The sequence below is a fragment of the Cyprinus carpio genome, chromosome B19 (assembly GCF_018340385.1).
Source record: "Cyprinus carpio isolate SPL01 chromosome B19, ASM1834038v1, whole genome shotgun sequence".
Taxonomy (NCBI): domain Eukaryota; kingdom Metazoa; phylum Chordata; class Actinopteri; order Cypriniformes; family Cyprinidae; genus Cyprinus; species Cyprinus carpio.
In genome coordinates this window covers 11,088,863-11,104,175 of record NC_056615.1, presented here as the reverse complement: position 1 = coordinate 11,104,175, position 15,313 = coordinate 11,088,863, and the positions used below count along the sequence as shown (strand labels likewise).

General features: G+C 36.0%; 1 protein-coding gene across 1 annotated transcript in view; it reads right to left on the bottom strand.

The window, feature by feature from the left end:
* LOC109077127 (gamma-aminobutyric acid (GABA) B receptor, 2) overlaps nucleotides 1-15,313 on the bottom strand; it is a 198,575-nt gene that overhangs the window by 121,226 nt on the left and 62,036 nt on the right. The window lies entirely within an intron of this gene.

Sequence of the window (15,313 nt, the reverse complement as noted above, 5' to 3'; positions counted from 1 at the left end):
AGATAGATAGATAGATAGATAGATAGATAGATAGATAGATAGATAGATAGATAGATAGATAGATAGATGGACAGAGCGAAGGACAAATGGCAGATAGGTACAACAGAAAGACACAATAGAAAGACTGACGACGGACGGACGGATAGATAGATAGATAGATAGATAGATAGATAGATAGATAGATAGATAGATAGATAGATAGATAGATAGATAGATAGATAGATAGATCAAATTTAAATACCACAGTTTCAGTTTAACTGTTTGTCCAATTCAATTTAAATGCGCACCTTATTGAAAGTAACCAAATTCATTTCTGAATTTGATTGTACCAATCATGTTACCTTCCCTTAGTTTAATTTTAACAAAGGGGTCTCAAATGGAATCAAAAGGCAGCCTATCTGAACAAAGGACTCTTTACTACGGTTTTCAAGCTTCAAAGCGGCAGTGGACTTGGAGCTGCTTTTTTAATTTGCCCAGACCTTAGGGGGCATGCGCTCACAAGTTCACAGAGAAGATGTAAATATTTAAAATCCCATCACCCTTCCTCTGGAGCAGGACATGGCCTGGGTCAGAGGTGTGTCTATGCCCGTCACGTGAGCGCCATGAGGTCTGAATGGGTTGTGTTTCCCTTTACCCCTCCATAGATGCTTGTATATAAAGGGGAAGTGATTAAAAGATTATTAGATTAACTGCACAAGAGTCGACCCTGTACATCAAATTAAGGGAGCTTAATGTATTTCAGCTAGTGTCTGCCCTGTGTGAAATTGGCATTTGGGTCTGCCAGCATTAAACACACGTATATTTATTATGCTGTAATGTAATCATTTATTTAGCAATAAAAGTCAAAGGTGCTAAACAGTGAGTGTTAATGACCCATATTGTTTACCAACAATAAATGCAGCCATTACATATTCAGAATTGGCAGGAACCAAATATAAGGGTCAAAGACATTGTCTCCTTTTTTGTTTCAATTTATTCAAAAATACTTTACAAATGCAATTTATAGATACAGTGATTGTAGAGATTGAATTTTTTAGTTTTTTTTTTTCTTTTAATATTTTTAATGAAGTTCCAAACATAGGTTGTATGTATATATATATATATATATATATATATATACTATATATATATATATATATATATATATATATATGAAAATATATATTTTTTTTTTTTTTTTTTTTTTTTTACCAAGGTTTAAATGTATAATTTTTTACTTGATGGTTTGATGGTTACACCACATGACAGTTAAATAAGTTAAAAACACATATATTTAATATATGATATATTTATATATATTACATTCAATATTTCTCAAAAAAAATTACATAAGAATTTTAAAAAATCATATAGTGTTTTACACTACATTAAAAAAATAAAGATTTTCACACTAGATTTAAAAAATATATGTTTTTTTATTTTATTTTGGAAATTTTATTTTGTTATTGAACCATCAACCACTGAAAAACTCATTCTGAACATTGGCAGTGCGCGTTGGCCCTGAACGTAGCCAAACATCTTGTCATTAAAATGAAACAGCCATCCAGGGGCCCTTGAACTTGACCCTTAGCAGCACCAACACTTATCCCGTTGAGCGTGCCGTCTGAGGTGTTAGCGGGTAAAGTGCAGTCTCTGCAGAGGGTGTGTGATAAGATGAGAAGCTTTGGCAAAGCCCAAGAGCGCTGAAGAGGTCAAGCTTTACTCTGACATGCACTATATCAAACTACTGACCATTGAGGCCAAAGAGAGCTGCCAAGTGCGGTGTGTACAGACGAGATAAATGTTTTATAGAAATACTTCATCATGTCCTGTTTACTTTTAATCTGTTTTCTGTTATTTTTCCTTACCGCAAGTGTAGAGAAAGAGCAGTTACATACGTGGTAATTAATTAAGCAAAAACCAGGAAGCGTCTCCCTGAGTGCCCATAACAAATGACGCAATCAATGGCCGCGGGCTCCGCTGATACACACTGAGAATCTGGAAATGCAGAGCTAATTGTTTTTGAATCAGCAACATGAGGGAATGCAGAAGGCAAGCTAATGGCTCCTGCTTATGCCACAGACTGCATTATTTAGTCCGATCTGCTGGCTACTTGTCCCTGAAGTCCGGCTGAAGGAAGGACAGAACGAGGCTGGTGGAGAGCCCAAAGGAGCTGAGAAATGGGCCTGAGTGTCTGCACTGCATTACCCTAAAATCGCAATGGCACTCAGTCACTCTGATTAATGGGACATGGAGTGGGGGGGGCGCGTTTGTATGGAGGGAAATTCATACAGAGCAGTCAATTGCAAAAATAAATACTTCACTCTGGCAGAGTAATGGGAAGGTGCAGATTACTATGCAAGGATGGAGAGTCTCAGAAAGTTCTTTTCAACTAGTTTTATCTACTGTAGCGGGAGATGAAGGCACTATGCAGAAATGCTAATTAAATATGGCTTAAAGGGTAGCGCCACTGACATCATCATATCTGGGACATTTGTATTGTGATCTTTAAATGAGAAGCTAAAGGAAATGTCAACAGCTTTCTTGCAAGTTTTCAACTTGGGTTTGTTGGCTCTGGTTTTAATCTTTCAAGTAAAGTGTGGGTTACTTTCAATTATTTTCTTATTCATTTTTAATTGTGTTTATTGCTTCTAAAGGTCAGGCTGGCTGTTTGTGTGCATTTCCTAACACAAGGAAAAGGAAGTCTTGCTGGTAAATCAGTGGGTCTCTTTAAAAATGCACAGGATCCACCACAGGAAGCCATGACCTGCCACTGCTAACCTATCAAACAACAAATATCAGGTAACACAGCCAATCAAATCGCTGCTCTCCCACTGGCAAGCTGGGCGGATGTTTGTCAGGATACCTGAAGCAGTTTAGTTGTAAAGTGAAAAAATAAATGCAAACAGACATTAACATTAATTTAAATTAATAGGCTGCAATACATGCATAAACAAAGTTACTAAAGCTAAAAAAAAAAGGTTATATGAAATCAGGTGGCATTTACCTTAAAGAAATACAGAAGAGGTTTACAAGTTTTAAATGCTACAACAATTTTCCTTAAATTGATCCCAAAGAGCATCTTTTTATCTTTACGAGGGCATTTTTTAAACTTAATTACATAGATGCATCACCTTTAATGTAAAATTCTTACATTTAAGGAATAAAATCAATTAGAATGATAACACTTTATTGCTGTGACCAATCACAGCATTGATCATGAAATCAATACCAACAAAGACTGTCTTTGCACTGCAGAAGTGCATTAGAAGCTGCATCTGAAGTGGAATTTAGGTGAATTCACATAAGACTGTTTAATGCAGCTGGAGGTGGCAACAGTCCAATTGTTAGAAGATGAAATTATACTTTAAGAATGAAACCACCAGTAGGTGGCAGCAAGTCATTTTCTTAATGCGTCATTCTGATTTATTCATGAATGAAGCAAGAGGCTGCTTTTATGAGTGAGTCATTGAATCAGTCATTACACTGATTCATTTTAAAAACGTGGATTCATTCAGTAATAAATCACTGCTGTGTGATGCTCGGAGACAAACGGGTTCTGTTAAGGCTTTGTTTAGAACTATTTTCATTGTGAAAATAGAGTAAAAATAGATCATACTGATAATGTTATGTCTAAAATGTTAGTCATATTAATTTCTTGTTTACTGAACTGTAGTATAAAATCAATATCTAATTTGCAATCATGCTGATATTTGGGAAAACACTCTTGCTTGTATAATATTAAGTTTATTATATATTATAAATTTAAACTCATACAGGTGCATTTTTATTCATTTTGGTGGCATTTCTGCCCAAAGCCCCTGTGAATATATAAAGGCCTGTTTATGTAAACATTAGTGGAGCATGTTCATAGTTTCAGATCATTTAATATTTTGTCATCTAATGCTATGATAATAATCACACATTTTATTAATGGTTTTAGTGTCTAGATATTTTTTGGGGTCACTGTAATACTAGAAAAAGTACAAATTGTTTACGGCTTGTAGCTTCAAGGCGCCTGTTTCTCAAAGATTATCAGGAAAACGCATCTTTACAAAAACACAGCGTGTTGGCTTGATGTTGAAGGGTCTATCTCATCTTGATTTTTCCTACCATTAAGAGATAGTGATATAAATGTAATGGACTGCCCTGACAACTGCATGAATAACTGTCTGGAGCAGCTCAGTGGATATCAGACATGTGATCTTATGATTTATTTAATCTAAAGTAACTTTCAGCAAGAACCACTTTCAGTGACTGAGCTTCAACAGAGAGCAAAAGACAAAATCATACATTTTGTGTTTATTTTCTCCAGACAAACCAATGGGACTATTACACAGGATTGATCTGGGATCAATGACATTGTGTAATGATTTCTCCCAGAGACCTGGCCAATGCGATAGCAGATAGTGTCAGCAGAAATCCATGAAAGAAAAAAAACACTGAATGGAGATATTAAATCTTTTAATTATTCTAAAACAAATCGCTGATCTTTAAAACAAATCAATAGATCTTTAAGTCCAGACTCCAGGCTTATTCTCAAGCATTCCCTGTAATTACAACAACATCAATGTAATGATGTTCATGATATTAAAGGTCACAATGGTCAACTACTCATCCGATATAGTGAGGTTGACTACTTTATCTACATATAATACATATACATTTTTGTAGTTTTGTGCCACTTAACAGAGACTAAGTGAAAAGGTAATAAGATAATAAGTGAAAAGGAAGAAGATTAGAGCATCACATCAGATGCAAACCTGCATATCCCACATGAGCACCAAATGCACTCTGGCACAATACTGTGTTTACAGCTGAACTTGATGTTGAAGGTCTGTAAAATTGTACATTACTGAAATCCAAAACATTCTGAGATAATCAAGTTACACTAAACTATTACATTTATACTAGTACATCCCACCAGGACATGTTAAAAACCTCAACATCCAGAGCTGAATGCAAAGAGTGCAGCACCTACCTGTCTAGAGCACTTCAATGTGCATAAAAATAGACACAGCTGTCCAGCAAGGTATTGCACAGAAAAGCTTTTCCATTCACTGCCCTAAAATGTATATTTCTCATCATATGGTCTCCCTAATGTGACTATTTTAAGAACATAATGGTTTGAGTGCTTAGATTTAAGACCAGAGAGGGCGCACTACTTCAAGGGGTCTGCAGTTAACTGAGAAAAACGTCATCCCTGGAACATCCCGTCCCACTTTCTACCAGCCAGTAAGACAGGGATGCGCAGTTGTGCATGCATGTGCATGCTTATGTGTACATGTGTGGTTTGGGATGGTGCAGTAGCCAGTTCTGTAATGAGCCTCTTTTCTTTTGTCTCCAAGGCCATTTTCTGGAACTAGCTTCACTTGCCTCATCCTGCTAAAAGGTTTTGATTAAAATTTAAAATGGGACTGCACCATCTCCCTGTTTATATTTAAACTGCATTTAAGAGGCTGCTTGTATAGTTCTCTAGAATTCTCAATCCACATGCAGATAAAACCTGGGAACTTCTGATTTTACATTTGGCAGCAGACTGTGCTTTTGTGAGTTTTCAAGCTTGAAAAAGAAATGTGTCCATGACATCGCCCACACCACATGCACTTCCCATGGAGCCATGGCATGATGGGACATGACTGTGCTACACTAGAATTCAATCAAAAAAAGTAAACAAAAAGAAAACAGTACATTTTAATATGCTAACGAGTGTGCAATATCTGTGGGAATACTCATCTTATCTAATGTCTCGGCGCACACTATATTATCTTCCCGAACCATCACGGTACATTTGCTGTAATTTTCTGTTTAACAAAGTGTAGCAACATATTAGCGCTAATAAGGCAACAGATAAGGGAGTAGTTGGTGAATCGCTGCTGCCGAAAACACAAAGCGCACAGACAAATACATGTTACAAAACTGTAGCTTTCTGTTGTTCTTTGCCAATCATGTCTTGTTTGGATATTGCTTTCATTGCTTTGAATGACTTGATTTAGACAGAACAAAATAAAAGATGAAAAAGAAAAGATAAATGAAAACAAATGAGCTTTCATATTTGTTGGTTTTTCAAATCAACAATGCAGGTATACAGAGAGCAAATCAAGACTTTAGCTTAAGATATAAACCTCTGCAATTCAGTGTTGAGAGCCATTATTATGAAAGCTATTATTTTTGTTAACCAAATAAAAGCTGCAAATTTGATGAAAAACTTGGCATCTACAATAACTGAAATAAAAGAAATACTAAAATTACTAAAACTAAAACTGATATATAAATTAAAGCGAAATGGAAATATGTAAAAATACATATAAAAAAACAATAAAAAGCAATAAAAGTTTCAAAATCACATAAAATTGCTATTATTATTACTATAAAAATCAAGAAAAAGGTGCCTAATAACACTGCATTTGGCATTTATGCATTTTTATTTGGAATAACTTACAGTGCATTCAAGGTACACATTTGACCAGTTTTTGCTTTCCCTGGGAATCGAACCCATGGCCTTGGTTTTACTAGTGCTGTTATGTTGTTTGCAACCGATTTCACTTCTGTAATGTGATTACAGAGTAAAACAGGATACAACTAGAAATAAAATAGGGCAGTAACATTGTTTTAAAGCGAGTTTTTGAAGCACAATTATAAAGACTTTCACAAAAACACCAGGAGAATATAATGAGATAAACAGAATCCATTTTGAATTCATGTTGACAACAAGAGGGTCGCCTTCACTGACTCTTCCCATCAGATCTCATCTTCATCAACTATGTCAACACTACAAGAGTGACAGCTGCTGTGAACACAATCACGGCTGCTCAAACCGCATGGACCGACACAGCTGTGTAATCATGCTGTTGGTGTACTAAAACTGGCACATTTGATCTAAAACGGTCGAAACCTAATTTTAGGCAGTGCAATATGAGACACTTGTGTGTTCTCTCCAGTCACACTGCTTTCCTGAGCACTTTTCCTGTGGGACAGCAGTGGAATAGTGATACCTTCAACAGCATTAAGCTCTGCTCCTGCAGTTCATCCAAATTCTTTTTGACAGTTGGTGTTTTCTTGGCATAGCGCTTTTGTGTTTTCTTGAGACTTAGGTGTAAATATGCGGCAGATGACTGAGAGAGTCACATGCCTTCTGGTACAGTCACATTTTCTCATTAAGACAGAGAGCTATTAATATTAAAACGGATCTATTAAATACACCTTAGAAAACAAAGGGGCATTGCAAAATTGTAACTGAGGTACTTTAGTTTCAAACAGAAATAATAAAATACATCTCAGTTATTTTTCTTTTGGATATCAATTTTAAAAAAGACAAAAACAAACAAATGCGACCCTGGACCACAAAACCAGTCATATGTAGCACTGGTATGTTTGTAGCAATAGCCAAAAATACATTGTATTGGTCAAGTCGTGGCCTAATGGTTAGAGAGTGTGGCTCCTAACCCTGAGCAATACCACAACTGAGGTGCCCTTGAGCACCGAACCCCCAACTGCTCCCTGGGCGCTGCAGCATAAATGGCTGCCCACTGCTCCGGGTGTGTGTTCACGGTGTGTGTGTTCACTGCTGTGTGTGTGCACTTTGGATGGGTTAAATGAATAGCAAGAATTCTGAGTATGGGTCACCATACTTGGCTGTATGTCACGTCACTTCACTTCACTTCACTTCACTTCACTTCACTTCATCACTTCAAAATTAGAATTTTTTCTTTTATGCCAAAAATCATTAGGATATTAAGTAAAGATCATGTTCCATGAAGATATTTTGTAAATGTATTACCATAAATATATTTATAAATAAATGTATATTATATATGCTGCAAGCAGAGTGTCACAAACAGTGATAAGGTTGGAGTTCTGTTATCACTAGAATATCGCATGCTTGGAAAAGGCTCTCATCCAATCAGATTCGAGAACCAGCAAGAACTGTTGTATAAATATATATATGGTTTTAGTTTCAGTTTTAAGTTAACTATAATAACACCAGACACTGGAGAGCTTCATTTATTCTCATTGTGCTTTAGAAGAAACAACTGAGATATTAAAGAGAGCTCGTTTGTGGACCTGCTAATTCCTATAAGAAAAAAGTACAGATACACTCCATTATATAAAACTATTGATACAGAAAATGACATGGCAGGATGTAAGCTTACTTTACCAATCATTCTGACTTTTGAATTTACCTGATAGCCAAACAAATGAAACTTCCAGAACATTTCCACACACCAAATAAAACTGTTTACACAACTGCATGACAACTCAATAAAACATTGTTTTTGAGACTCTGTTTTTTCCCATTGTCACCCAAGATGCACTTCATCGAGTTGAGACGGGCCCGTTTGGCCCTTGCAAATAAGATTTTATATGCACTGTGGTAGATATGTCATTCCAGGCAAAACATTTGCCTGTGACAGTTAAGGATGATAACATTTCCACATGCTATTGACTGAAGTGCAAATGTGCAGCATATAAAGATCTAAACGTATATCATTAGCCCAGGCGACACAGCAGAGAGGTGAGCTAAATTGTCCAGTAAATAGTCTCGAAACATAATCTAGATGGACCATTAAGACAGATGTAAAGTACACAAGTCATTATATCATAACCTTGCATGTTTTTATTCAAAATGAGATATCATGTAATGTTTCCATTTCTCCATGTACTGCTCATTGAACACTGTTTATTTGAAACTTTCTTGGGCCATAAAGCATCGATACAATATATGCACAAAATATTAACGTAGAAATGCAGTAGTTTGCATAGCTAAGAACTTCATTCACCATTTATGACTTTGAACCACATTGAGAAGTAGAATAAATCTGCTCAGGGTCGAATAACTAGCAAAAGAAAAGAATGGCAATGAAATTAAGAGAAAATAGTGCCATTCAAGGTCTAACGTTGTGAATCTCGTCTGGTAATAACCTATCAAGGCATTTCCTACCCTGATTCCCTCAGGGGGAAAAGGAGGAAAGCATGCAGGAATTAGCCTCGGATGCTACGGCATGAAAATCCAGCATGATAATTGTGAACGTGTGTGTGTTATACATTCAGATACAGCTGAGAGGTGGACGGTGTGTGTTCAAGGTGTGGAGTAGACTCTTCCATTATAATACAATTTTGTCTTTTCTCACTCGCACTCCTCCTCTGAATAGGAGTTTATGTTACAGATATTAGTGAGCTGTGTCAGACATTTAACTGGCTTTTATTGATCCTCGGTTTCGATCCGGCAAAAGCACTTTTTAATGGATTGTAATGGATCTGCACTTTGAGGTCCATCCCTTCGCTTGTTTTCCTCTCGTTCTCTGAGATGTTTTTTGCATGAGAGTTTAAAGAGTCTTTTTGATTGCAATCAAGACGTTTGCCTTGCCTGTTTTCCCAAGAGTCCATTCCTTCAATCCCCTCCACAGTGAGTCTAATGGGTAGTTGTGGAAGACAAAGAATGATCTAGAATTAGTCTGCTGAGTGTGTGGGCTGAAAGTCATTAGTAACTGCAAGTATCTTGTGGTCATCACTGCTGTGTCGCTCTGCATCAGTGTATAGACTATGTATATTTAGCAGCCACAATCTGGCTAGGCAGTTCTTTAGATGTGAATTCTCTAACTTATAGGTATTTATAATTATTCTTATGCCATTTTTGATGTTTGACGAGGTATTAAAATATGTACAGTTTCTGAAGCATAAGCCCATCTGCAATAGTATGTACAACATCAGTTTACGAATCACCTGTCCTCTTTATAAAAATTGCTTGTGTCATGTAAGATCCTATCCTCGTCTTCAATGTCTGATTGAATAATTCTTTAAGCTAATCAACTGGGCTATTTTTAAGTAGTTAGCACTGTTAGTTTGCCAACTGAACACTGAAACTGTAAATTGCAAGTGTTTAATTTTCCTATTTAGCTTCTGTAATAATATGATATGTAATTTAAAAGACATTAATTAACATATTTTCATAATTAGAGCTTCATACATGGCACAATGACTTTCTATCATTTTTAATCAGAAACTGAATAGATTACCAATAAAAAGCTGGCTTAGCCAAAGAAATGGGTCCAAGGAGTTTGGATCTTGAGATTAGAATGACACCATAATATCTGTTTTATACATTAAATTTAAATTTAAATTAAATTTATGCATTTAGCAGACGCTTTTATCCAAAGCGACTTACAGTGCATTCAGGCTATCAATTTTTACCTATCATTATACATCACAGCTGTTCAGAAGTTTGAGGTTTAGAAAGATAGGAATTAATAATTTAATTGAGCAAGGATGCATTAAACTGATCAAAAGTGACACTAAAGATTTTAACATTGCTTAAAAATGACTTCCAGAGTGTTTTCATTTTTTATTTATTTATAATAAGTTAATGGGGACCAGCAAATGTGGTGTTACCAACATTCTTCAGTATATCTTCTATGTTCCACAGAAAAAGAAATTCATACAGGTTTAGAACAATGAGTAAATGATGACACAATATTCATTTTTGCAAGAACTCTCCCTTTAAAAAGCTAATTTCAGACATCTTCAAACCTGCTGTAGGATGTGACATGTTGAGAACAAATTTAAGGAAGCTTTTGACCTTCAAAGTCCAATCTTGCATCAGATGGTGGCCCTGGCACTGTGTGGCGCTGGCATTCAGAGGTGAATGATGACCCAGTACCAGCAGCGTGAATGAGGCCAGTGCATTCCAATGACCACAGGTCGCTGTTTCCCCAGCAGACATGAGTCAACACATTGTCATACGCCCGAACCCATCTGGGGCCCTTTTCACAAACACGTCCAGCACTGTAACAGGCTCAGGCTCAAAGATCTACTGACACAGTAGCCCAGTAGCCACGGGGAGTGAAAATGGATCTATTTGCTGTAAAACAACGTGGTATGTAACTGTTGCAATAGCATCTCTGCTACAATATCTGAAACAGCACACACATATGTAAGAAAGACACAAAGAAAAAAAAAATGATGTGCATGAAGGCAAGCAAAAAAATCATGGTCCAATATTGTCCAACTCTTACAGACATTTTAAAGGGGTAGTTCATCCAAAAATGAAAATTCTGCCATTAATTACTCACCCTCATGTCGTTCCAATTCCAGAAGTCCTTTGTTCATCTTCGGAACACAAATTAAGATTTTTTTGATAAAATACAATAACTTTCTGACCCTCCCATAGGCATCAACATAACTACCACGTTCAAGGCCCAGAAAGGTAGTAAAGACACCGTTAAAATAGTCCATGTGACATCAGTGGTCAACTGTCATCTTCATTTTATGAAGCTAAGAGAATACTTTTTTAAACAAATGAAAACAAAAATAAAACTTTATTCAACAATTCTTCCCTTCCACGTCAGTCTCCAGAGTACCATGACGCATGTGAAAAATATCTTAATTTCTGTTCCGAAGATGAACAAAGGTCTTACAGGTTTGGAATGACACAAGGATAAGAAATTAGTCACAGAATTTTCATTTTCAGGTGAACAAACCCTTTAAGGAATTATAGTCACACTTCAAAATGTAGGTATCAAAAATACCTAGCCAATTCTAAGACATCACATGTATGCTTAGCGGAGAAGGATCTCCCAGAATGCATTGTGACACGCTCACTGAAAAAACATCAAAGATGGTGGATAAGGTGAGATAAAAGTTGATTTTAAACAAACATATATCTCATGTAGTAGTAAAAAGTATTGATACAATAGGGCTGTCACAATATTAGATTTTTTACACCACAGTTATTGTGGCCAAAAGAATTCACAATATCGATATCGCGATATCTATAGAAACCTTGAGGGAATTAGCCAAATTAGTTATTACTTTGTTTATTTAGTTTTTCTTTTTACCCAATGAACATAAGGATACTGATAAACACATGGCACATGCATTTTCACTTCTTCTTCTTTAGGTCACAGCTGACCTGAGACTCTGGCTTTCTCGGTCTTCTTTGAAGCTCCCTGTGAAAAGACGAGAGAAAATACTGTTAAGTTCAACAGTATGATGAATAAATATTAACATAAAAACTGATACTTTAACCTGTTAACTTGCGTACCCATATTTTAATATCTTTAACCTAAAGTTGCGCCGGCGCCAATGAAGTCATGCAGTTAACGCGCTTCTAATTCAGTTTTAATGTGCATCTAGAACAGCCGCAGATGAGGCATTAAGTGCATGGCACTGTGACCAACTTAAAATTTTACAGAGTTTAATGTAGCGATGTGATCACTCAGTTTTTCTAGATTTGTTTTAATCGTGAAATAGATTTAAACAAAGAAATCAAGTGCTATGCACATGTATTGGCCATGACTGGATTGCACATACAAATACAAAAATTAGACGAGTAAAGACAACGCGGTACTTATTAAAAGAATTACCACTTTATTTAAATATATGGACACAGGAAACCGCTGTTAACAGGTTAATGTAACGTTTCCCATTGCATGACTAGTAAAATAATGGCAACTTACTGGCTGTATAATATTGGACATGGTTCTTCTCGGAGAAGCACGGCTGCGCACTGCGTCTTCTTGTTTGACAGGTGTCAGCGTTAAAGCACAATACTGCCACCTGGGAGGTCAATCAGGTACTGGTGCTGGAGTAGGCTATTTGCGTGTTGTTATCATAAGTGTCCCTTTCATTTTAAATATTGTGGTTATTGTCAATACCGTTATATCGTCACACCCTAAATTAACACAATGTCTATATTTCATGATTTGAATATCACGGTTATCGTCAGTACTGGTATATTGCGACACCCCTAGTTTATTGCAACAAAAATGTGTAATATTTTGCCCCCCACCCCCATATAAGGTTCCATGACTGTTTGGGTACAGGGCTGTAGGCAGCTTACTATTGGAACAGAGCTAAATTGATTGATTTGTAATGGAAATATTTCGCTCTTTCTTTTTCAAGAAAAAGGCAATAATAAAGCACTAAAAGTCCACTCAGTGGATGCTTACTGAGCCCCTTATTTGCACAGCAGTGTGAAATTAATTGTATCTATGACATCTCGCTGGTGAGCTGGAGACTTAATGTAGTTGCTTTAAAACAGAATCCTTTCTTTCTCCAGCGTTCTCTCTCTCTCTCTCTCTCTGAATCACAGCATGGAGACAGTAAGCTGTGACTCTTACATGTTCCTGTCTTCAGTGTTACATCACCAGCTTGATCATTTGAATATATTGTCTGCATGATTCAGAAAAAGAAATATATATATATATATATATATATATATATATATATATATATATACTTTATATAATTATATATAGTAGAAATAAGAAATGTAACAAAAACTATAAATGAAACTAAATGTGTATATAAACAGAACTAATATTAAACAATACAGTATATACAGTATGTGCATGTGTGTGTATGTGTTTGCACATGTGCATGTGCCTTGTTTTATTTATACTGTTTATGGTTATATTTTTACTTTATTCTAATGTTTGTGCAGATGAAAAAGAATGAAAATGAAACTTTAAACCATAAATTACCAAGTCCTCACAGCTTTATTTCACCCTATGCTATTCTTTCAATTAAATGCCTACTGAATTTAATAAAATACATGCAATATATGCTTGGAAATAAATTAATAACATGCATACTAGACTGTAACTGATGTGCCTACAAGCACTGTGCCCAGAAAGTGTTGATAGATCACATGACAGTAAACGCATTACATTTCCAGTAATTAAAGCACATTTATATTGAAAAGGCAACAATCACAGGATCCATTCATTGTGGTATTTCCTTGTTCAAAGCCCTTTTTCCACCAGTAAATAATTCATACTCCAGCTCTTCAAAGTGATGCAGAAAATGTGACCTAAATAAAAAAATCCCAAAGCCAAAAAAAAAAAATCCAATACCAGAACAAGGCTGAAAAAATATGAGACCGGTTCTTTCATCCATGTCTACTGCACTTACATTTTAATAATACATTATCTAAATACAGTCAGACATCATAAGTGGCTTTTTTCTTCTCTGTTTTCTGTTTTTCAAACCATTGCCTTCACATAAAATAGCTTTTGATTTGACACCAAATGTCATGAGGTCTCATGCACGTGGTACATCTTTCTTCTGTTTCACAGAGCACGTAATCATCACAATAACCAGTCATGTATATAATACTCATTTGTGTGAATGTCCGTAGGTTAGGGTAAATGCTGTCATATTGAGAAGAGAGCACAGGGAGGCACAGCAGGAAGGCTGCTAATGTGGCTAATGAGTGTAAACTGGACACACTGCTTTCAGACTGAGTGCAAACTCACAGCAAGATCTCACTGCTGGGAGCGCCTGCAGAAATAGTGCAGCTCACATATGTACAGTCCACAAGCACTTTCTCAATCTTTGCTACTACTGCCGCAGTGCAACTTGATTCTATAAAGTTCAAATGAATGGCATTAGCAACTAGGCGTGTAATGGTACATGTATTCATCCCAAACCGTCACAGACCTGTCTCCAATATCAGCACCACAAGGCAATGCACCTTGAACCTTGAATTTATCTTAATTGGTAGTCTACAATGCTTCTTACTAAGGTTTGTGAAAAAAAAATTATGCTGTACTTTCCATTGACCTGTTTCACAAAAACATGTACTCAGTCTTCTTTTCACTAGTGAGTGACAAATTACTAGTTAGACAACAGCAAGTTAGTTTAACAACAGTGTTTATGCTATTAGACCGATTCATTTAACATGCAGAAATAACAAAGCATAAAGTAGAAAATAAGCAAAGCCGCTCATGAAAGCAGTACAGTGGCTCTGAGGAAAATCTTGTTGTGTTTTGTGAACTTGTGTTTTTGAGATGTGCATAGTGTAAAAGCGCACACTAATTGGCTTTCTTCAGTGCATCTCTTTTGTCCCTGTGGTCTGACTCTAACAGCCTGAGAGAAGCTCCATCCCAGTAAAAACATCCTCAGACTAAAGGTGTGGTCACATTTTAATGAAATTTCCCGGGCAAAAAGATGACTACTGTCTATTGTAAATATTGTAGCAATGTATGAAATATGAAGCACAGCTCACACTGAAGTCACCTTCAAACCAACCAGTTTTCTGTTGTTCAACAAAGTGAATGGAAGTGATATCATTTAAGTTTGAAGAGCCAAGAGTTGGCACGTTTTGCTCTCATTTGTAATTGATAACTAGCTATTTTCTATCTATCTATCTATCTATCTATCTATCTATCTATCTATCTATCTATCTATCTATCTATCTATCTATCTATCTATCTATCTATCTATCTATCTATCTATCTATCTATCTATCTACTTTATAAATGCCCAACCCCTTCAGAATATCTTAAGATTTAAATTATTCTATTTAAACTTTTATGAATCATTCATGATCCAG